Below are 25276 nucleotides of genomic sequence, written 5' to 3' on the forward strand. Positions count from 1 at the left end.
TTCTTATTAAAGATCATTGAGCAGTCAGTCCTCAGTGGTTAGGAATAGTTATTTGTTTCTACATGATAATTATATAGATTTAACTTAAAATGAAGGTGACATTGTGGTGCTGGTGAAAATAGAAATGGACAAGAATGAGACATGGGTTCAATTCCCTGTTCTTTTAGTTACTGTCTGTGATGTGGGAATCTCCTTTAGCTTTCACAAGCCTCAGTAATAAACACCTATAAAATGAAGATAGCCTGCCTACTAGACAGGATTTTTCTGAGGATTAAATGGAGTAATATGTGTGACAATGTATTGTAAATGCCAGAGTACTGATAGGTGTGAAGTATTATTACATCGTTTTGTTTACCTTTACTCCTTTCTTCTAAATTAGTATGTGTGTATGTTTAACATTTTACAGTCTTATTTTCCATTACATTGTCATTTTTACATCTGTAACATATAACAATGCTGGTATATAGTGCATGTTCAGTAAATAGCCAATGGAAATGAGACTCCTCTGTTACTTGGCTTGATTGAGTATATTAACCCTTTTATTTTATGTATTATGCTTTGACATCTGAGGTCTGCTGACTTTGGAAGGACTACCTCTTCCGGGGTTAACCATTTCCTAAAGACAGTAAACAATTCTCCTGCAAATGCTTTTTTCAAAACACACACCAACCAATCCAGAGCCTGCATCGTAACCACCTCGTATATTAGGTTCTCATACTTTACCTGCTCTAATCACCCTCCAGGGCTAGGTACCAAACAACTAGGGACAGCCCCTGTGCCCCACAGTCTTCTAAAGTTATTCAAACTAGCCAACCCTAAGCGTGTTTACCCTGCTTTGCCTGTTCCTTGTGGTGGAAACCACAATAAAGGATCTTGCCAACAGTTTCTACTCCTGCTTTTGTCTCCTAACTGACCCATATGCTCCACATCGTATGGCAGGTTGTGCTGCCTCCTCTTGGGAACTGTAACAAACTATCTTTTCAGTGGCAATCAATTTTCTATTAATACAGTATCTTTTAAAACTTTGGGCTACTGATTTTTTTTCAATCCTTGTGGCAAAGAATCTTATTATTAAGAAAGTATTAAATACTGTTAGATTTAAAGCTTTTTTTGGAAGTAACTTGAAGAGATTCAGAATGGTACTGAAATACATATGCGTGTATAGGTAAATATGTACATATGTTTAAGTATACGTGTGTGTATATATACATGCATATGTATAATGTATGTGTATAAAAAAACTTTAAACTTGATTTGGAAGATGACAAATTCTCATCTATAAGCTCCCTTTACAGCTCATCTTTGGTTCTGCTCTCTTTGTTTATAAATGGAAAAACTAAGACAGAGTGTGAATATATGGTTTACCCAAATCACACCTTTAGTTATTGGCAAAACCAGGATAACCTAGGTCTGATTCCTTCAGGCTTAAGTAGACATTCAAATGTAAGCATTTTTTATTGGGAAAAAAATTATAGGCAAGTCTTTCTTCTTGCCTTTCTCAAGGGAATAAGGTATTAATTTTGTTTTCTCCTATCCCAAGTGGCAGTGGTTCGGTTGCTAGGTAATTGTTCCAATTGATACAGTTTCTCCATCTAGCAAAACTAAAATTTAAAATTTAATATAGTTATTTATATTTTATTTTATAAAACTATTTTTAATAATAGATCCCAGAGACTTATTTTATGTCCCAAATCTACCCATTTGTATCTCAACTTGTTTTTATGTTTTTTTCTTACTTTGTTTTATTTGGCTTTTGCTATTAGATTTGTAAGCTTGGAAACTTGCAGCAGCCTTTAAGCCAGGTACTTCATTGTAAAGATTTTCCAGGATTTCTGTTTTTATGGTAAATTTGACTGGGTCAAATAGTCATATTGTGAACAGAGCCAACATGAGAAATTGCTGACTAGGGATATCAATAATTTATAATGAAACAAAAATGATTTAGGAAATTTGGTGGATTTTTTTAAGTGATTTTTGTTTTTTTAATTTTAGGGGGCTTTTTTGGTGGGCATAGTAATATTGAGGTAAATATAATGCTTTGGGGTGAAATAGGTTTCTGTTATATTCTCTTTCATTGGGCCTTCATATAAGTATTGGATCCAGTTTGGTGTTCGACATTTTAAGGAAGAGGGAGATGAAGCCTGAGAAGTGGCTTAAAAATGGTCCTCCATACAGCCACTTGTGATAGTTCTCCATTTCCTCAGAAGATTGAACAAATTGTGATATAATTATGATGGAAGAAGAAATTTAGGTTAAGGAAATACATTCTTAATAATGCAAGTGCTTAAACAGGATATAACTTAGTAAGGAAGTTAACTCTCTGCCCAGGAAAATCTTTCATATACTACATACTAGCTCGTTACTAGAATTGCATGTCATTTTGTTAGTGGTCGTGAATCCATACAGGTCTGCAGCAACCTCAGTTCTTGCCTCCTCAGAAGAAAGAATTTAACCAAGGGGCATAAGGCAGAGGGAGAGACTAAGGCACGTTTTAGAGCAGGATTGAAAGTTTATTAAAAAGTTTTAGGGCAGGAATGAAAGGAAGTAAAGTACATGGAAATGGGCCAAGCGGGCGACATGAGAGTCAAGTGTGTGGTTTGACCTTTGACTTGGGGTCTTATATGTTGGTGTGTTTCTGAGGTTGTGTTACTTCTTGCATGATTCTTCCCTTGGGTTGGGCTGTCCAGATGTGCAGTGGCCTGCCAGCACTTGGGAGGGGCTGCACGTGCAGTGTGTTTGCTGAAGTTTTATGCATGCTCTCTTGAGCTGTTTTTTCCTTTACCAGTCTAGTGCTCATATATCAGTTAAACTCTGCCATTTGCCTCTTAGTGTGTATGCTTGAGCTCACTCGTCCAACTCCTGAGATCTTATCAGGAAGCTGCTGATTGCCAGCTTCAGGTGTTTCTAGCTATTGAGAGACTGCCTTTCCCTGTTGCTGGCTGTGACCAATTACTATATTAGAGCGACAGTTTAACAACTGCCTGACCACCTGATATTCTTGGTTGCGGCGTTAGGGGGTGCTCTCTGTCCTGCTCACGTCTGACTACCTACTGTAACATTTCCTCCCTTAAGAGTCCAAGACCCCAGTTATTTGGGGGAAAATGGATGGTCAGTCTTCTGTAACTGCTTCTTGCTGACAGGGATGATGGTGGTTGTTCTGTAGGTCTTGGCCTCTTGCTGGCTGTCAGGGCAGGGTGGCTCTGTGGGTTGATGAAAGCTGAATTCAGCCAGGTCCAAGGGAGACAGGGGCAGGATTTTGCCTCTGTCATGTCCCACTGATGGGCAGTCTAGGAGTCCCCTATAGAAGGGTGACTCTTGAATATTGAGAGGATGGTATTCTTTACTGAGGATCATCTGGAGCTGGATGGCCTGAAGGTGAGAGGAGACAAATCAGATTATTAGATTTAGAAGACAGAGGCCAAAAACGACAAGTAGAGATGTTAAGACAAAATAAGGGGATGAGGACAGATTAAAGAATTCTGAGAATTCTGAGACTCCCAACATGCCAGGCAGGTGGCTGCAGTCATGCCAGCTGTAGTCATGCCGGCTGAGACCTGGGTGCGTGGGGTTGCTAACCAATTCCAATACATGCCCAGAATTAGAATATTGACCCAGATTTTTACATTACCCATCCCTTTTATTTCTTCTGAGCTGTAGCCAGAGATCACTGGTTGGTTCACAGGAATGAGCAGAGTTATTCTAAATGGCAGAAAAAAACTTAATAACAACTGATGAGACTAAAATTTAATAACAATAGTACCATAGATCTTGAAACATGATTTTTCTCTTCAGTTCTCATTTTTATTAAGAACAAATTATGATAGGACTGATTTGTTTGCAAAATAAGCTTTAGTTCTGTTATACTTGGCCTAATGAGTTGCATAAAGCACAGCAAGAATAATTATTTGCCATATAGGCTCCTTTTAAAATTGGCTTTGATGGAACTTCCTTCCATAAGGAGTCTCAGATAAGGCTTTTTAAAACCTTAAGCCCAGCTATCAGTTGGTGCCATCAAATGCCTGTATGAATTGGACAAATTCCCCTTGTCTTGCTTGGGGCTCCTGGGCCTGTCAAAAGTGACATTCTTTACTTGCCACAGGTCGGGAATCCTGTACAGGGACTGTGTTGACAAGGTATGAGTTCAGTTTTCCAGAGGGGCTTTTCTTGGCTTTATAAGTCAATTTTGATTCTTAAAGGAAAGCATGCCATTCCAGTCAAAACCTTGGTAAAATAACCAGTTTCTCCAATTGTGTCCTGTTGCAAAAGAAAACAGATTTTATTGCACTTATGCAAATAACTATATTGCCATTAGTTAAGAATACTCACAAGTAGTTTCCAAATTCTGCAGAAATCTGAGAGAAGTATGTTCCAAATTTTGTTTATAGGAGTATACTTTACTCATTTTTTTTTTTTTTTTTTTTTTTTTTTGAGACAGAGTCTTACTCTGTCACCCAGGCTGGAGTGCAGTGGCACGATCTGAGCTCACTGCAATCTCCACCTCCGAGGTTCAAGCGATTCTCCTGCCTCAGCCTCCTTAGTAGCTGGGACTACAGGCACCTGCCACCGCGCTGGCTAATTTTTGTATTTTTAGTAGAGACAGGGTTTCATCACATTGGCCAGGCTGGTCTTGAACTCCTGACCTTGTGATCTGCCTGCCTGGGCCTCCCAAAGAGCTGGGATTACAGGTGTGAGCCACCGTGCCCGACCTACTCAATTGTTAAAAGCTGTAAATAGCTCAGAAGTTTTCTTGGCATTGAAAAACAAAGAATTAGCAATGTTTTAAGCAAAAAGTCATAAAAGAATTATTTTAGTCTTCTATTAGTTCAGTCCATGCAGTTAACTCCTGTTCTGCTTTATGTTCATGAACATTTCAGCTTTCATGAGAGTCCTGAAAGGTTTTTTTCTTTAGCCTATGTCACAATCTCCAGTTATCAGAAACCTGCATTTAAGCCTATCAGTAATTATAAAACCACCTTTTAAAGAGGATTAAAACAAGGTAACAATTATCTGTGGATGATAAAAAGTCTTAGGGCAGCCACAGCCAGACACAATTGAAAAGGAAATTTGTTAGCCTTTGTGGCATGCAATAATTTAACTTAACAATTACAATTATTACTGATAATGTATGCCTAGTCATATCAGAATTGTAGGAGTTTCACATAATTCTGGAACCCATACCAATAACACACTTACACAAATACAGCCCAAAGAAAGCTGGATTTCACCTTTGCATTGGTGTACTATTGATGTCAAACCCAGTTCTTAATAAAACCTTATAGACAAATCTATTCAATCTTAATCAGTTTGCCCTCATTTTGTAAGATTGTCATAGACCTTTTATAACCCTTTACAATTTTTTTGTTAAAGACCAGAAGAATGCTCTAAGAAAACTGTGTTATGCTTTTATTCCAATGTTTAATTTATGAATAGTCTGAATAGTACCCCTTTAATGTTAGCTAACGTGTTCACACGGGATTTCTTTTACAAGATTAGTATTTCACACATCTGCCACGACTTGCTCAAACCTTTTCCTTTATCCTATCTAACTTAAAATAATTCTATAACTCCCTAAACTAGGCCAAAAAAATCTATATTCCCATGCCTTTTTATGATATTTTACCAAAAGTACATTTTACTTTACTTACATGTTTTACATGTAAAACTCTTTTTTTCAGTAATCTCAAGTACATGTTACATGGTTAACTCTTAGCAGCTTTTACTTTGGATGAAAACCTGGTAAGTAAGAAATTCTAATTATGTACTAGGTGTGGAGCCTAGGACACCAGACAGAAGTGTAGATAAGGTCTGACTCTTTCCAGCATAGCTAGGGGGCATGGCTGACTCTGTGTGTCTTCAGGCCTTATGTAGCTTTAAAGCAGACAAGTTGTCCAGTTAAGAGTCATAGTAGAAGTTTAGGAAGCATTTAGTGGGCTTAATAACCTTTAAAATTATATAACATTTCTTTATAAATTCCCTTTTACTAACTTTTTTTTTTTTACAACTTACACAGACCATCTACAACATACTTGGACTCTCTCACTTGGCTTGAACATCCCTCTTTTTATACAACCATTTTACTTTAGGACAATAGTTTACCATACAAGATCCTTTCTCATATAAAATATCTTTTCTTTTTAACCTTCCTTACCAAAAATACCTCTTTACCTTTATAACCTTTGAATTAGATAAAAGTCATTTTCCTTCTATTAGAAAGTTATGGTTTGTTGCTGTGTGAGTCCTATGAAGGGGGAGCAGATGAGGTTATCTATATACTGTAGAAGTTATCCACCCTCAAAAGACTGCTTGGTTAGATTTTTACTAAGGCTTTTCCCAATACATGTGGGCTCTCTCTAAACCTCTGGGGTAGGACTTTCCAGTTGAAGTTATTGGTTAAAGATTTAGGTAGCTTTCTGAAGAGAAATGGGGCTATTAGACAGATGAATTCACAGGTTGGGCACCCATCTTTGAAAGTAAGTTTTTGCCCCAAAAGGGTGTGAATCTTTTCTTTTTAGGGAAGGGGTGCCATACGCCCCCATTACCTGACAGGATTTGGAGGACAGTTGATCAGAGCAGGACATTAGCACAGAGTAGGCAGCTTTTGAACCCAAAAGGGAAATTTATAATTTTTACTTGCCACATCTAGAGTTTCCCTTGGCTTTGTACTGTTGATGGCAACAATGTCTGATTTGGAAGCCAGCCAGAGCAGAGAGCCCCTTCAGCTCAAGACTGTCAGGAGTTGAGATTTTGTCTTGGGGGTGGGGGCGTGCTTCAACCCTCAGGAATGTCCTGTTCCAGTGGCTGAGCTTGTGGCAGAGGGGTCAAGCTGTGCAGGGATTTTTCCCTGATTATCCCACTGGGGAAGTTTGACTTCCAGTAGCCTGGCTTCCCACACCACTTGCAATTAACTGAAGGAGTAGGCTTTTGTAGTTTTTGTCCAGTTTATTTTTAGGCCAAACAGTATTACAAAGGAAAACTAGTTTTTTGTTTTAAGGTTTGAAGGATCAAACTTTTCCCAGTTTTTTGAGGATGCATCCATGGGGCATGTCCTGGGGTATGGAAACATGATTACCCATCTGTGAAGAGAGATCAGAGGAGGAAAAAGAAAAAGAAAGTGTCCCCTCTTACTTTCCTATATCCTGAATAGGACATCCCCCATTCGTCCTTAGGGTTCCATAATGAACTGGTCTTACCATGTACTCTTAACCTTTGTAGTGTCTTGTCACAATTACCCATTTGAGAACATTGGAGACACCAATATGAACAGGGCCCCCCAGTTCATCCTTGGGGTTACGGAATGAACCTCTCTTACTGTGTACCTATCATTGTGCCTTCAACCCTGTTCTAATGGTAATCTGTTAGCCTGGAACCAACCTTCATCTCTGTCTTATGGGTCTCTTTTGTCTGCAATCTTGGGCCAGCCTATATCTTTGTCTTCATAACCTTAGAGTGACTCTCACTTGCAGCATTTTAGCAACAAAATGATGATCTCTTTTCTCAGATTCCCATTTTCCGTGTTCTTTAAGTAGATGAGAAGCCTGCTTTTCCAGCTAACTGCCACAAGGGGCTGGACTTCCCTCCCTTCAAATATGACCCTGAAGATCTTGGTGCATATTGGGAAGGGCATGGAAGTAATTCGTGAAATGGAGGCTACAGGAGGAAGTGGGAAGAAGCTAGAGGAATACTCATGGAAAGCCTTCATATGCTTGCAAAAACAGCAGCCCTTGGATTTGAGGGGGCAACATTTATTGGCCCTCTTGACCTAAAGGAGGAACCTCTGGAGCACTTGGGGCTTGGGGTGAGAACTCACAAATGGCAAAAGAAGAATTTTCTCTCCTCCCAAAGGGTTGCTAACTCCAAAAAAGCAAGTGGGTAAGGTCTTTAAAGGGCCTCAGAGTGAAGCCCTATGCAGGCAGGCAAACTGCTTCAAAAGACACTGGAAAACTTGGCCCTGGGGCATTAACAGGAACAAAAGGTGTATGGTAAGTCATAAGGAGCTCGCAGAGCCAGGGTTCCGATTAGTGTTTGTCTCAGCAATGTGCCAACAGACAGGAAGAGTTGGAGGTCATCTGAGCTGGTAGGGTAAAAACAAGTATAAATCTCAGGGAATATCCATCCACAAGGGAGCCCCTGTCTGCTGCCAAGCACACAGCAAGAGCTGCGGACACATGAATAACGGAGTGTGTGTTTAAGAAGTCAGGTGGCATGCAAAGTGAAAACGAAGAGGCAGATGTGCCCCTGAGGCAGGCAGTCTGGCGGGTGTGCAAGGCCATTTCAGATTACCCACAGGGAAAACAGGAGAAAAGGTGGTGTGAGTTTTTGGGAAAGAGCCGATTTTAGTTGAAAAAGCAGAGGAAATCCTAGACAGCACACGGTCTTAGGCTTTAGCCCTACCATTCTCACAAGCCTCCTGTCAGTGATATGTCTGGGATTTCCTCTCCTTTTTCAAATAAAATGTCTCAGGTCTGCCTGATGTGGACCCCAAGGTCTTTCCCATCCCCACAAGCCATCTGTCAGGGTGAACTGAGAGATCAGCCCAGTGGAGGGGGAGCAGAGCCACTGTGGCCAAGAGGAATAGTTCTGGGGGTTGGTTAGTAAGCAGGAGAGTGAAAGGAAGAGGAAAACTTCTTACAGGGGTTGAATGCCTCCAGCCTAAGAAGGCAAGGCATAGAGGTATCTTACCACTGGGAAACATATCTGAGTCACATGGCACCAAAATATGTGTCTGCTCCCCAGGGAGCCTATAACTTCCTAAATAAAATAGGATTTTTTTATATATTGAGTAAAGCATTTAGCAACTTTATTTTATAATACAACCTTTTATCATAGGAGAATGATAAAGAATAATCTGGTCCCTGCCAGATTTCCTTTTTCTTGCCAACTCTTATACTTGGTCTGCATGAGGCCCTGAGATGCTCTTATTGCCCCAACTTTCAGCTTTTGTAATGGAAAACATACATAGTTATTTAGCTAAGTAATGGTTCGTTATACTACCTCTGACACTTCAATAGTGCTATCATCTTTGCTTCCTCCAGTGTATGGATTGTGCCTTGCATGTGGTTGGTGCTTAATGAATACTTTACTGAGTAGATGAAGCTCTGTTGAAAAAAAAATTGCTTTGTATTTAATTATTTGGTTCCATTTTTTATACATTTATAGTTTTTACTATATCTAGAAATAAGAACAATTGCATGTTCCTTTCCTTTTCAGAATCACCTAGAGTAAGCAGGCCAAGAGTATTTTTGATAATTAACAGACCATTGTCTGCTAAGATGATGAAGCACATTGAGTTTTTCAAAGAAACCAATAACATAGCAATATAAAATAATAATTAAATCCCCCAGTGTGACAAAGGGGTAAGCGGTATGACCATGACCCACTGTTATTTTTTTTTCAATAGGGGGGTGTGTGTGTGTGTATGCATGTGTGTGTTTGTGTTTAGGAGTTGGGGTCTTGCTCTGTTGGCCAAAACGGAGTGCAGTCGCACATATGTAGAAATAATCTTGAACTGTCTTAGCTATGAGCAATTAATGTAATGAAATACAATTAATGTAAAATGTACTAATTTTAGAAATAGTAATATAGGTATTGTAAATTCATGGTCTTTTGGGGGTTTATTGTGATGAAATTAAAAGGCTAAATTACTCTTAAGAGTTCTTATAACTTTCGAAGAAGAAATGTTGGGGTCATGTATTAAAAGGATTTGGCTTTGATTATAGCTTTACAGTGAAGTTCATTTCTTGTCTGACCACATCTTTAAATTATTTAAATAAGTCTTTTCCATCAAGTGCAGTTTTCCTGTCAAGGTTTATGTCTTTTTTGGGGGGGTGGGGTGGGGATGGAGTCTCACTGTGTTGCCCAGGCTGGAGTGCAATGGCACAATCTTGGCTCACTGCAACCTCCGCCTCCTGGGTTCAAGCAATTCTTCCACCCCAGCCTCCCGAGTAGCTGGGATTACAGGCAACTGCCATCATGCCCGGCTAATTTTTGTAAAGACAAGGTTACACCATGTTGGCCAGGCTGGTCTTGAACTCCTGACCTCAGGTGATCCACCTGCCTCGGCCTCCCAAAGTGCTGGGAGTACAGCCGTGAGCCACTGTGTCCGGCCAGTTTATTTCTATAAATGAGTTTTTAAAAATCATATTGTGAATTCATCACATAAGTGAATGAAACCTTTTCTTTGCCTGTGTTCTCCTCTCTTCTCCCTTCACCACAGAAATGCCAAAAGTCATTTGTGTCCAAGAAAATTAATATAATAATTTTTTAAAATCCTCCTTTTCCCCAAATAAGTGCTCATACTCTTTTCACCTTAATTGGAGGTGAAAAGCTGAATTCCCTACTACTGAAGATAGATCTGGATTGCTTGGTAGAATATGCAAGATGGTTCTTAGGTGGCACCCCCTTCCCCTCCCCCCCCCCCAACACACACACGATATTAGAGAAAAATCTGTGGCCAGTTCATTTACACTTGAATGTAGAAATCTAGTATTTCCTGATTGCTCAATTTGCTGTTTAGAGATGCAGCTTAAAATAGCCATCTATGGAGTTAGACTGATCCATGACAGCTTAACAGTGTTGGACCAACCTCTCTTGGCCCTAAACTATACAGCTATTTTAAGCTATGACCCTAAGAACTGACAAGGCATACTGTACCCTCTTAGCACTGAGCATTAGTTCTGTATTTCCAGAGCTAGACTGATTTAAACTTCTATAGAATTAAAGCTATCATTGTAATGTTTTGGGAATTGTTTTGTTTTGTTTTGAGTGAGAGTCTCACTCTGTCACCAGGCTGGAGTGCAGTGGCGCGATCTCAGCTCACTGCAACCTCTGCCTCCCGGATTCAAGCGATTCTCCTGCCTCAGCCTCCTGGGTAGCTGGGACTACAGGCATGTACTACCACGCCCGGCTAACTTTTTGTATTTTTAGTAGAGACAGGGTTTCACTGTGTTAGCCAGGCTGGTATCGATCTCCTGACCTTGTGATCCACCTGCCTCAGCCTCCTAAAGTGCTGGGATTACAGGTGTGAGCCACCGTGTTTTGGAAATTCTTATATCCACCCACACAAGCTGTCAGCTTGCCATGGTATATCAGATTTCATTAAAATAAATACTATGGCAGAGGGGAAAGATACTAACCATAAACTCTTTGTGTTTTACCCAGGTAATATATTTTGAGCACTACTTCTTTGGATGAACTGCCTGTAAAACAGAAAAGTCCCAAGAATCGTTTGATGATCACTGTAATAAGATTATACTGTTTTTAGATGGTTAGTACACTAATACCTGATTCTGTGATTGCCTTTGCTCATATTTTCTGCTCTCATGGAAGATTGCTTTTTACCGTTATTTCCTGTTTTATCCATTTAATTGTTAGTGGTCGTGTTTACTAACTTTGTCCTCTTACCACTTCTCAACTGCATATCCATTTCTTTGGGACTTATTCCTTAAATTCCTACTAAGTCTAAGCACAAGGCTAAGTTCTAAGAGCATAAAGGTAGAAGCCTTTGCCTTCCAAAAGGTTATGTTCCAGTTGAGGAGACAGAATATTCATTAAAATAAAAGGTAATGCATAGAAGTAATACAAGTGACATATGCTAAAAGAGAGATGAATGGTAAAAGATGGTAATACTAAAATTAAGAGCAGGATGAATCTTCTGAGAGCCAGGGCAGAAATAAAAGACACCATGAAACCTGGTAGGCTTGAACTAATTCTTTGAGAAAAGGAGAGCCCTAACAGGAATAAAGAAGGAAGGCATTGTACAAAAGATAGTGTGTCCGGAATTGGTGGGTTCTTGGTCTCAATGACTTCCAAGAATGAAGCCACGGACCCTTGCAGTGAGTGTTACAGTTCTTAAAGGCGGCGTGTCCAGAGTTTGTTCCTTCTGATGTTGGGATGTGTTGGAAGTTTCTTCCTTTTGGTGGGTTTATGGTCTCACTGGCTCAGGATTGAAGCTGCAGACCTTCGCGGTGAGTGTTACAGCTCTTAAGGCAGTGAGTTTGGAGTCGTTTTTTACTCCCGGTGGGTTCGTGGTCTCGCTGGCTTCAGGAGTGAAGCTGCAGACCTTCGCAGTGAGTGTTACAGCTCATAAAGGCAGTGTGGACCCAAAGAGTGAGCAGCAGCAAGATTTATTGCAAAGAGCAAAAGAACAAAGCTTCCACGGTATGGAAGGGGACCCGAGCTGGTTGCCACTGCTGGCTGGGGCAGCCTGCTTTTATTTTCTTATCTGGCCCCACCCACATCCTGCTGATTGGCCCATTTTACAGAGAGCCGATTGGTCTGTTTTACAGAGCGCTGATTGGTCCGTTTTGACACGGTGCTGATTGGTGCGTTTACAATCCTTGAGCTAGACACCAAAGTTCTCCACGTCACCACTAGATTAGCTACATACAGAGTGTAGATTGGTGTATTTACAAACCCTGAGCTAGACACAGAATGCTGATTGGTGCATTTACAAACCTTGAGCTAGACACAGAGTGCTGATTGCTGCATTTACAAACCTTCAGCTAGATACAGCGTGCCGATTGGTGCATTCACAATCCCTTAGCTAGACATAAAGATTCTCCAAGTCCCCACCAAGATTAGCTAGACACAGCTGATTGGTGCATTTACAAACCTTGAGCTAGACACAGAGTGCTGATTGGTGTGTTTACAAACCTTGAGCTAGATACAGAGTGCTGATTGGTGTATTTACAATCCCCTAGCTAGACGTAAAGGTTGTCTAAGTCCCCACCAGACTCAGGAGCCCAGCTGGCTTCACCCAGTGGATTTCGCACCAGGGCTGCAGGTGGAGCTGCCTGCCAGTCCCGTGCCATGTGCCTGCACACCTCAGCCCTTGGGCAGTCGATGGGACTGGGCGCCATGGAGCAGGGGGCGGTGCTTGTTCGGGAGACTCAGGCCGTGCAGGAGCCCACGGGGGTTGGGGGAGACTCAGGCTGTGCAGGAGCCCACGGCTGGGTGGGGGTAGACTCAGGCATGGTGGACTGCAGATCCCGAGCCCTGCCTCGCGGGGAGGCAGCTAAGGCCCGGCAAGAAATTGAGCGCAGCGCCAGTGGGCCAGCACTGCTGGGGGACCCGGCGCATCCTCAGCAGCTGCTGACCCAGGTGTTAAGCCCCTCACTGCTGGGGGCCAGTAGGGCCGGCCGGCAGGCCGGCCGCTCCAAGTGCAGGGCCCGCCAAGCCCACACCCACCCGGAACTCTAGCTGGCCCGCAAACACCGCGCGCAGCCCCGGTTGCCACCCGTGCCTCTCCCTCCACACCTCCCCGCAAGCCGAGGGAGCCAGCTGCAGCCTCGGCCAGCCCGGAGAAGGGCTCCAACGATGCAGCAGTGGGCTGAAGGGCTCCTCAAGCGCAGCCAGAATGGGCGCCGAGGCCGAGGAGGCACCGAGAGTGAGCCAGGGCTGCAAGGGCTGCCAGCACGCTGTCACCTCTCAATAGGAAGTTGGAATATGCTTTGTATAAGAAAGAATGGATAGACCTTTAAAGTTGTAGTGGAGACTTTGAGGAGAATGTTAGAAAATGAAGTTCACAAGGTTGGTAGAAGTTTGGTTGTAGAATGACAATGTCAGACCAAGGACAGGTGAAAAGGATATGTGAATGTGTATATTTTTGAGGGGTAGGGGACAGGAAGTTTCATTTATAAAGCAGTGTTTTAGTTTTAGTTTTTTTTTTTTTTGGAAGACAGGATCTCACTCTGTTACCCAGGCAGTGCAGTGGTGTGATCTTGGCTTGCTGCAACCTCCACCTCCCAGGCTGAAGCAATCCGCCCACCTCAGCCTCCCAAGTAGCTGGGACTACAGGTGTGCTGCCACCATGCCCAGCTAATTTTTGTATTTTGTAGAGATGGGGTTTTGCCATGTTGCCCAAGCTAGTTTTATTTTTTAACAGACGTAGGAGAAATGGGGAAGCCAGTTTCGGGACCATAGTATTGACTCAGATATCAGTGATGGGAAATCTGAACTTGAGTGTAAAGTATGTGGTTCTCAAGAGTCTTAAAAAAATAAAAATAAAAAAGAATTTGATGTATGAATGGAGAGAGGAAAAACATTTTAAGGGTAATTCTGTAGAGTTTGAATCTGGATGACCATGAAAGTGCTTGTGCCATTGAAAGAAATGACTTCTAGAAAATGAAAGTGATGAACCTGAATTTTGATATTTGTTAATAAGTCTGAGCTAGTAGTATATTGAAAGTGTCTAGTTTGTATCTGGAGATTGGTCCTGAGAAGAGATCAGAATCAGCAGTCTAGATATGAAAGTCTTTTGCATGGAGATGGTGTTGAAATTATGGCAGTGTATGAAATTGAGGCAGACAGTTTTGAGTTTGAATTGCAGAATTATGAGAACTGAACTTAGGGTTACACCTGGTCTTTGGGGGCCAAAAGCAGAAAGTTAAGAAAAGTGAGAACCATCAGAGAAATAGAAAGAGAACAGGGTAGTATGTCAGCAGCTAAGAGGAATCTCAGATGGTATTGAATGTTGACTTGAGAGTATTGAGAAAAGTTCAGCAGGTTTTGTGTTTGAATCATTTGATAAGACCTAAGAACTGTGCTGTTCAATATGAAAGCCATTGGTCACATGTGGCTTATAAACCTAAAATTAATTAAAATTAAAAACTTATTTCCTCAGTTGCATTAACTACATTTAAAGTGCTAATAACCACATGTGGCAAGAGGCTATCATATTGGACAGCACTGATAAATAACTTTTCTTTTTTTTTTTTTTGAGACAGGGTCTGTCACCCAAGTGAAAGTGCTTCTAAAATGAGATTTTAAAAAGATGAGTCAATGTTTGGAGAACTAGTCAGATGCTGATAATAGAAGGGAGAATAAAGATACTTCTGGGTGACTTCTCAGTAAATTAGGAGGCAAAATCATCTACAGATTGTAAGGTGCAAGGAAAGGGGAATGAGGATTTGAGGACAGAGGGAAAAAAATTGGAACAGCCAATGAAGGGCTATGTACATTGCCAGCATAGGATGAATGAAAGGTTACCAAGCAACAGTGATGGCTCAGGTAATGTAAAGTTTAGGGCTTTATTAGCCCTCCTGTAACCTCTTTCCTTGGTGTTTAGCAGCCTAAGAACACCAGAAAGTGGATGATAAGAATTATCATCAGGTATGGCAGAAGTTCAGAGAGACACAAGGGATTACCACAGATGCTAAGCAAAGCCAGAGGAGGGTTGGATTGAGAGTGTGTCCACATAACTAGGGAACAAAGTGAGGATGAAGATTGAGTTAAAAATAAAGGGAGTGAAAGGGACAGGAAGTTAAATATCGTGGTTGGAGAAGAGATAGTGCCAAACCTGACTTCTTGGAGGAAGAGCAGTTCTAGTTGAAGACAGAGTTTGAGCTGGGTTCTGTCTGTAGGAGACATCTGAATGTAGAACTGATTTTTTTTCCAAACCTGCTTCCTCTCCGGGGTTCCCCTATTTCTGTTAATGGGATCATCATCACTCAAATTAGAATACTTATAGATTTATTTGATCTTTATCAATTAATTATCTTAAAAGTTTATAGTTCTAAGGTTCAAGTCTTAGTTTTGCCACTTAAATCTTGATCAAGTGTTTCTCTAGGTCTGAGTGTCCTCATCTGTAAAATGGCAGAAATCATGTTACTTTAGTGGGATAAGATCTGTAAAGTACTTTGCACAGTGCTTAGAACACAGAAAAGATTTCACTAAGTGCTAGCAACTATTTATTGTGATTATTATTTATTCTTATATCTGATTCATTCCCTTGTCAGGGCTCTCTCTCTCTTTTTTTTTTTTTTTTGAGATGGAGTCTAGTTCTGTCACCCAGGCTGGAGTGCATGGCCTCCCGGGTTCATGCCATTCTCCTGCCTTAGCCTCCCGAGTAGCTGGGACTACAGGCACCCACCACCACGCCCAGCTAATTTTTTGTATTTTTAGTGGAGACAGGGTTTCACTGTGTTAGCCAGGATGGTCTCGATCTCCTGACCTCATGATCTGCCCACCTCGGCCTCCCAAAGTGCTGGGATTACAGGCGTGAGCCACTGTGCCCAGCCAGTCAGGGCTCTCTTTCAGAGCCTCGTGATCTGGAAGGTAAAATAGCTTCTTTCCTAACTGGTATCTCTGCCTCTAGGTTTTCACATGTTTATTTTGTTCTTGACATTTCAGAGTTTTCCTAAAACTGAGATCTGATACACCCCTGCTCCGTTTGTCACAATCTTTGTTTAAAAATCTATTTTCTTTTTTTTTTTTTTTTTTTAGAGATGGGGTCTTACTGTGTTGCCCTGGCTAGACTCAAACTCCTGGGCTCAGGCAGTTCTCCAGTCTCAGCCTTCTGAGTAGCTGGGACCACAGGTGTGCACCACTGTGCCAAGCTTCCTCACAACCTTCACAGGCTTCCAATTGCAGACTTTTCAAGTTATAAAAACTGTCAAGAGGTAATAGAGCCCAATGTAGAATAAAAGTTGGTGATAGAGGCTATAGCAATGCATTACTACTATGGTGACTCATTGTACATCTAAAGGACCGGAAGTAGCTTTAAAACTTTTTAAGACTATTTAAAATTTCACATAGAATTAGCCAGATTTTCCTTTTTTGATTTATTTTTCACCATCAACTTAGGCAAGTATGGTTCAACGTAGAATGAGGGAAAATTAGAAAGTTTTTTTTGCTTTGTTTTAAATATGGCAAATTCTGTTTAAAGAAAGTATTCATATCTTTCTAGGGTTTGCTGGCTAGGAAGGATTTCCTCAACATAAACAGGGTTGAGAATAGTTGACAGTTATCTGGAGCAAGATTAGAATAAATAGAAATAACTAGGTACCAAAGAGGGTGTATGTCTTTGTTTTCCTAAGCTTTTCTCTCCAACACCAAATGACTAGAGTTGCCTTTCCTTCCTAGCTCAGGGAGTTTCAAAAGAGCAATACCTTCAAGCATCAGAATTGATAGACAGGTGTTACTGTGTTTACCTCTAACTCCCTGTTGCCTGTAAAGTCCAAATAATATCCTAGTGCTTAAGGAGAGAATATAGCCAACCAGAAAAGAGTGTAGGGCTCTGGATTCAGGCTGACCTAGGTTCACATCTTAGCTTTGCCACTTAATAGCAGCTATGTAATCTTGGGAAATATACATAACCTCCCCAAATCTTAGAAGACAGCATTAGACAAAGTATAAGTGTAAAATAGTTTAGTTCGATTATAGCCATTTAGTAAATTGAGTAAGTGCGAGTGATTATTGTGTGGCAGGTATTCTGGATTGGGGATGGGAAGGATGGGCATAATACCTTAACAAGGATTCCCTCTCTCCTACCCTAGAAAGTCCCTTCTTTAAGACGTTGACAGCCTGGACAACATAGCAAGACCTTGTCACAATAAAAAATTTAGCTGGGTATGGTGGCACTTGCCTGTTGTCCTACTGGAGAGGGCTGAGGCAGGATGATTGCTTGAGCCTAGGGGTTTGAGATTACAGTGAGCTATGATTGCACTACTGCACTGCAGCCTGGGCAACAGAGCAAGACCCTGTCTCTTAAAAAAAAAAAAAGGTTTAATTAAGGCCCTTCCTGATCTATCCTTCCAACCCTATCTTTAGCCCCCTCACTTTCTTGAACTTTAATCTCCAGTGGTATGCTGTCTCAGGGTTATGTCTTTAAATATAGCCTTCCCACTGCCTTCCCATTTGCCTTTATTCTTTCCACCTGTCAGTGGATTCATCTCCTCTGTGAAGCCTTCATTGTTTCTTTTTGACAGTAAATCACTGTCCTCTCTGTTAAGTAGGCATTTTATGCACATTTTTGTTATTGTGCATATTATAATTATTTATTTGAGTGTGTCTTCCCTACAGGTGAGGGCTTCTGGTCAGATCTTATTTATCATTTCTCCAGCAGCATTAAGCACATAGCAGGTACTCAGTAGATGTTTGCTGAATGAATAAATCTCACTTGTATACTAAGTCCACATCCAAAGTGCTAGGACTTAAGGAAATGTGAATGGCTGTTAAGTATTTGTACTTAATACATTTGCAGTTTGTTTTACTGGAATTAACATTCCTCTTGAGTGTTTATCATGTTCCAGACATTATGCTAAGACGTGTGCTATATACACTATTTCAGTCAACTACCACAGCTCCCAGGTCCTCAAAGGAAGAAACTGCAGGGAGAATCAGAACTCAGAAACAGGTCTGCTTGACCCAAAAGTTCTACTTTCGGCTCTACTAAACTGTTGCGCCTGTTCAGTAACTCAATATTGGTTCACAGATTGTACATAACCCATAGTATGTTGATAGTCCTGGAAGTCATTGGCTAATGTGGTTCACCTTCATTTAAGAGATACAGAAGGTACTCGGGTTATTTCTTAATATTTTCATTTATAGTTCATCTACAGGAAAACATGTCATTGAAGCTCTTCCATAAGGCAAAGAAGTATTTTGTAATTAATAAGCATAATTTTCAAATCTAGGATTTTTTTTTTTTTTTACCACCACTGTACCATGGAATCTCTCTAGTCATATGTCTGTCAAAACTGTCACAGCCTATTCCCAAATGTATGTAGCTCTCTTTTCAAAGGCTTTAATTCAGTCATATAGTTTCTGTTTTTGTGGAGACTCATGTAGTTTTTATAGGGATCACACAAATGTACCATATTTTAATTTTTCGTATGTTTTGTTATAGCTGTTGATAATGATATGAATGAGAGGCATAAATGTTAGTTGAGTTATTCCAGTGCTGAGTTTCAGTGGATTTCTTAATCTCAGCATTATTGACATTTTAGGCCAGGTAATTCTTTGTTTTTGGGGTCTGTTTTGTGCATTGGAAGATGTTTAGCAGCATCCCAGGCCTCTACTCACTATATACCAGTAATCTCACACTTTGTGACAACCAAAAATGTCTCCAGACATTTCTGAGTATCTCCTGGAAGGCAAAATTACCTTCATTTGGGAACCACTGGCTTAAAGGTACTTAGAGCCAACAAAAGTAGAATTAAAAAAAAAATTTTTTTTTTAAATCTAGTTACCTTTAAAAAAACAACTTTATTTATATATATCCATACCATGTTATACAACAACTTCAAGTGTATATTCAATGGCTTTTGGTATATTGATAGAGTTTTGCAGCTATCACCGCAATCTAGTTTTAGAACATTTATATGACCTCATAAAGAAACCCTTATTAGCAGTCATTCCCCATTTCTCCTTTCTATCCTCCCCAGCCCTAAGCATATTTGGTTATCTTTTTATGTTTAGGAATATACATCTTGCTTGCTTATTTTAAGTCAGATCATTATGTAAACCAAATCCTATTTTAGAGTGTGTTTATTGAAAGTTATTTGCAATGTTAGGAGACATATTTTTTGAGAGGACCTTAGACATTTTCTTAGGCAGATTCCAAGTTTAATCTGTAAAGGAAGTCAATCTAGGTAGGCTCAGTTAAGAATCATTTTAGTATTATTCAGAACAGAAAAAATCTCACTGGCCCCCATGGCAAGTTTTGTATCATAGAAATCAACAGCTTTTGTTTTTCCTGATCAGTTCTATTAGAAAACCTTGTTCCCTAGGTTATATGCACAAAACATAATTAAGAAACACATGTACTTTGAACCTGCTGTATGATTATTATTAAATAGGTCAATTTCAGTTTATTGGTTGGTGAGTTTATTTATAGGTAGATAGATAAATAGTTTTGTTTTTCAAATTTGCGGATCTGTCTTACTTACAGAGTAATGTTACTTACTATTTACTATAAGAAAAAACCTTGCAAATCGTCTTTTCCAAAAGAAGAAATAAGGCACAGTTGGATGATTTTGTGTACACACACGCATCTGTTTTAAACTGTGTTCATTTCTGTCCCTATTCCTAAGCTAACAGCACCTTATTTTAATTACTGTAGCTACCTACATAACATATCTTTATTCTGCTATTCTGCTTTTTCAGAGTTTTCTTAGCTGATTTTTCACATGTCAAATTAGCAGAGTTTCATGGAAAAGTTTCGAATTAAATTTGTGATTGCATTCACTTCATAGAATAATTTTGGAAGAATTGACACATTTAGTTTAATGATTCTTCCTATCCAAGAACATATATTTCTCTCTTTTGAGGTCTTGTTTTATATCCTTTATTAAATCTTCCTCAAGATCTTGCATATTTCTAATTAGATTGATTTCTCAGATATTTGTGGTTATTGTTGCTATTATGAATGGAATTTTTTTTTTTTCTTTTTCAATTGCTTGTTGCTGATATGGTTGGGAACTGTTGCTTTTTTATGTTGCTCTTGTATTTGGCCATGTCGCTGATGTACAGATGTCATATTATAATAATTTGTTGATTTTTCTATGGTTTTCTGAGTAATGTAATTATATCTTTTGTAAATCATGACAGTTTCGTTACTTCCTTTTAAGTCTTTATTTCTTATATAGATCTGTTATTTCTTGCCTTACTACATTGGCTTAGACCTTAAGGAAATGTACAGTATTAGAGGTGAGAGCAGTAATCACTTCTATTAGAAACTACAGTGAGATATCCAATTTTTTGTTTATTAAATGATTTTATACATTTTACTGAATTTCTCATGCTCCATGAGATGAAACAGCATTCTCCCATACTTCTGGTGGAAATGTAAATGAATGCAGCTCTTTATATGTACTCCTGTAATTTTATAATCTAGATAGTCTTACAAATGTTTCATGTCCTTTGATTTAGTAATCTCACTTCTAGGACTATCCCTTGGAAATAATAAACAATATTTTAGTTCAAGTTGCTCATTACTTTATGTTACTTATAATAAGTATTTGGAAATAAATATCTAACAGTACAGTAATGGCTTTGTAAATTATGGTATATGATGAAATATTGCACAACTATTATATTAAAATAATTTGTAATATTAATAACTTAGAAGTACTTATATTACTAAATAAGTAAAAGAGGATAATACAGAATTTTTATATAGTAAAGTTCAGCATCAAAATACATTGAACAAAGATTAAAACAGAACTTAGATCATCACATCAAAATGATAATAGTGGTAATCTATGGGTAATTACTTTCTGGATGATTTCATTTCCTCATTCATAGTTTTCTATGGTGAGCATGCTTTGTTCTTAAAATCAGAAGAAAAAGAAACTTAAAGTGTATGTGTTTGTAATACTAAACTATTTACTTTCATCAAAATAGGTAGAAAGGGAGAAATCTTAGCCTATTCCCTAAATGGCAAGTTTAGTTATAATTTTTTTTTTTTTTTTTGAGACGGAGTCTTGCTAAGTTGCCCAGGCTGGAGTGCAGTGGTGAGATCTCCACTCACTGCAACCTCCGCCTTCCGGATTCAAGTGATTCTCTTGCCTCCGCCTACCAAGTAGCTGGGACTACAGGTGCCCGCCACCACACCCGGCTAATTTTTTTGTATTTTTAGTAGAGACAAGATTTCACCATATTGGCCAGGCTAGGACTAGTTGGTCTCAAACTCCTGACCTTGTGATCCACCCACCTCGGCCTCCCAAAGTGCTGCAATTACAGTCATGAGCCACCATGCTGGGCCTATAACTTTTTAGAGTTAACATTTTTATAATACTCTTTTCAAAAAAAAACACCTTGCTGAATGTAGATAGCAAATGTCATAGGATAAATCTGATACCTGAGAGAGAGTAGTACATAGTTTCAGAACCAAGGTTGAGAGTTATGCTCTGGGATCTGCTTCTAAATGATCTGACTGCCATATCAGTGAGTCAGGGAGGAATTGTAGCAGATATCCACTTGATTTGGTTTCTTACTGTCTTGTCACCCATGTGCATGTGTATTGTAAACTAGCTGTCATCTAGCAGCCCTGTGATATACTGCTGGCCGAGTTTCGTAAGAAAGCTTCTATGTTTGTATAGATTTTAGATTATCATTCGCTTTATTTAAGAAACATTCATTAAGTACTTTCAGTGTGCCAGGAACCTTGGTAGCCAAAGGACAAATGACATAAAAACCACACAGATGGCCTCTTTCTTGAGCAGCTTTTGTTGGAAATAATTTATGACTAATATTATGATGGAATGAGATGGTATCTTACTAGTAAGACCAGAAATACTTAAATTCTAATTCAACCAATTCTTGAGATCCCTTAGGGAGCTAGGTATACCAAAATTCAAGTTAGAATTTGTTGGCTTAGGCATAGGCCCGTGCCTCACAATCCAGAGAACTAGGTTATTCTATATGGAATATGCCTTTTTCCTTTACCAGCTAAACCTGACTTTCCTTTCTACGTGTTAGCTTAAATTCAAGTCGTCTCAAATTTTACTACTCTACTAAGGCAAGAAACTACTGGTACTAAAAGAAAATGAGCAAGAAATGTCCAACAAGCTAGATCTTGTTGAATAGTTAGCAATTCAGATATCTTACTACCTACCAACAAACTGTCCCCCTCCATTACCTTGGCCCAGTTTCTATATTTGAAAAAAAATAAAAAAAATAAAAAAGCAGAACAAAAAAAGGAATAAGAAAGATGGCTTGGCTACTCCAAGCAGCCTTGGAATGTTTTACCTCTGGTAATGTGGAAGAAAAATAAAAGAACGGCCATCCTCAGTCTGTTTCACCATAATGTGTAGTTACAATACCAAGAAATTTTGAGTTATTAAAAAAATTATTTTACAAAGCAGTTTCATTGGTAAGAAGGATTAAAGACTAAAATCTGTAAGATGAATAGGCTTTTGTCAGACCAAGGGAGATGGAGATTTGGGGTGGGAGAATGTGTTGGATTCCAGCTATATTATTCAAATGCTCGGAGACACAGAACATTAGAGAAGACAGGAGTTCACTGTAGGTGATGGTGAGAGTGGGCATGGAGCAGGAGTGCCAAGAGATGAAGTTATAAAACTAAGCAGGAGTTAGATCATGAAGAACTTTATGTACTATGCTAAGAAATACTGACCTTATTGTGAATGTATGGAGGGCCCATTGGCTTTTTGGGGAGCTAGGTCTGCAATATGAATATTAGAAGGGGCAAAACTGGTGATAAGGGCTTTCACTAGTATACAAGCAATAGGTATGGTGAAAATGGAGACATTTGAGATATTTTGAAGAGGTAGACTTAACAGGGACTTGTGATCAACATAGATAATGTATATGGTGGAAAGAGAATAGCTTTTTGAGTTGGATAAGTGTGGGTTCAAATCCCAGCTCTGTCACTTTTCCATTTTAGGATCTTGGATGTTTTACATACCCCTGAGAACCTTAGTTTTCTCATCTTAATTGGGACAGTAAGCTGGGTGCCATGGCTTGTGCCTATAGTCCCAGCTACTTGGGAGGCTGAGGCAGGAGGATCACTTGAGGTCAGGAGTTTGAGTGTAGCGTGGGCAACATAGTGAGACATAATCTCTAAAAGAATTTTAAAAATTAACTAGGTGTGGTGGCATGCATCTGTAGTCCCAACTACTCAGGAGGCTGAGGCAGGAGGATTGCTTGAGTCCAAGAGTTAGAGGCTACAGTAAGCCATGATTGTGCCACTGTACTGTAGCCTGGGCAAGAGAGCAAGACTCCATTTATTAAAAATAAAAATTTGGGACAGTAATATTCAGCCCATAGGGATGTGAAACAATATATGGAAAACATCCAGTAAAGTGCCTTACCACATAGTAGATATAAAACAATAGTTGCTCTTGTTGTCAGGGTGAAGGAGATAGAGAGGAATCAAGAATGACTTCCAAATTTTCTATTTGAATGGTGAAAAAGAGCTATATTAGGAAAGTGGGCTAAGCTATCTGGTTCTTAGATTGCTTGTGAGGATTCAGGTGGAAGTGTTCACTGGCAGTTGATAGTAAGAGTATGACACTTCTGAGTGGAAGGCACAGATCTGTGAGATAATCAGCTTACACATAGCAGTAAAAGTTATGAAAGTAGATGAGGTCCCCCAAGAAGAGAGTTAGAATGAGAAGTCAGAACCCTGGAGAGTGGCCTAGGAAGAGTAGAGGGTGTTTTTTGTTTGATTGTTTGTTTGTTTTTGAGAGGGACTTTCTCTGTCACCCAGGCTGAAGTTGAAGTACAGTGGTGCCATCACGGCTCACTGAAGTCTTGATCCCCAGGGCTCAAGTGATCCTGTCACCTCAGCACCTCATTCTCATGAGTAGCCAGGACTACAGGCACATGCCACCATGCCTGGCTAATTTTTAAATTTTTTTAAGAGATGGCATCTCACTGCGTTGCCTAGGTTGGTCTTGAACTCCTGGACTCAAGCAGTCCTCCTGCCTCGGCCTCCCAAAGTGTGGGGATTACAGGTGTGAGCCACTGCACCTGGCTGATAAATCTTTTTAGAATGTGACATAAATTTAGATTTAAGTGCTGATTTAAAAAAATTGCTAAGGCCATGCATGGTGGTGCATGCCTGTAATCTCAGCTACTTGGGAGACCAAGGCAGGAGAATTGCTTGAGCCCTGGAGTTCAAGACTGGTCTGAACAGCAGAGTGAGACCCCCATCTCTTAAAAAAAAAAGAAAAAAAAACCAACCAAACAGAAAGGAGCTAACAGAGAAGAAGGGGTTTCTGAAATGTAGGAAGTTAGCTCACAGAGTCAAAATTGAATAAGGATGGAGTGGCGAGTGGTGTCAAATGCAGCAGAGCAGTCCTGTAATGGTCACTGAAAAAATGCACAATAGATTTGGTCATTAGGAGGAAGACTGTGAACCAGGAGCTGAGTAAGTCCTTGTGGTAGAGTGCTTTGAATGCCAGACTTTGGTCAGTGGAAGAATGATTAAATGTTATTGAGCACGAAAGTGAGATGATCAGAACACTACTTTTTTATTTTTCTGGCAGCAGTGTGAAGGATGAGAAAGGAGGGAAAGCTCAATTTAGGTTGGTAGAGGCACAGATTGAACAAGGGCTTGGATCAAGATGATAATCTTGCTTGGAAACAGGTTAGCGTAAGAGCTGTTAGGCAGTAGTGTCTTCAAAATTTGGTCATCACTGGATGTAATGAGTAAAGAAGTAGCCTAAAAGATGACATTTTAAGGTTTTCAGTGTGGATAACAAGGAGAGTAGGAGTAGCATTTACTGAAACAGGGACATTAGCAGAAGCAAGACTGGAAGATGAAATCATTGTTTATTTTTAAACTTTGATTTATTAAGCATATGTTATTGAGTGGCACTGTTATTGAGTTATTAGGCACTGTTACGGTACTAGAGATACAGCAGTGAACATAATAGGCAAGATCCCTACTTTCATGGCACTTTACCTTCAGAAGTGAGGTGAAGACCAAATTATAAAAGGACAAAGTAATTTAAGACAAATAAGACAAAACTAGGTGATGATACAGTGATATACTGAGGGGAACTTTTAGATGGGATGGTCAGGAATG

General features: G+C 39.8%; 1 protein-coding gene and 1 non-coding gene across 3 annotated transcripts in view; both read left to right on the forward strand.

Moving 5' to 3' along the window:
* SP4 (Sp4 transcription factor) overlaps positions 1 to 25276 on the forward strand; it is an 87098-nt gene that overhangs the window by 20367 nt on the left and 41455 nt on the right. The gene's annotated exons all lie outside the window — the stretch shown is intronic.
* MIR1183 (microRNA mir-1183) lies at positions 22697 to 22784 on the forward strand. The gene has a single exon (NR_035567.1). It is a non-coding gene; the product is annotated as a microRNA mir-1183 (primary transcript).

The sequence above is a fragment of the Pan troglodytes genome, chromosome 6 (assembly GCF_028858775.2).
Source record: "Pan troglodytes isolate AG18354 chromosome 6, NHGRI_mPanTro3-v2.0_pri, whole genome shotgun sequence".
In the NCBI taxonomy this organism is placed as follows: domain Eukaryota; kingdom Metazoa; phylum Chordata; class Mammalia; order Primates; family Hominidae; genus Pan; species Pan troglodytes.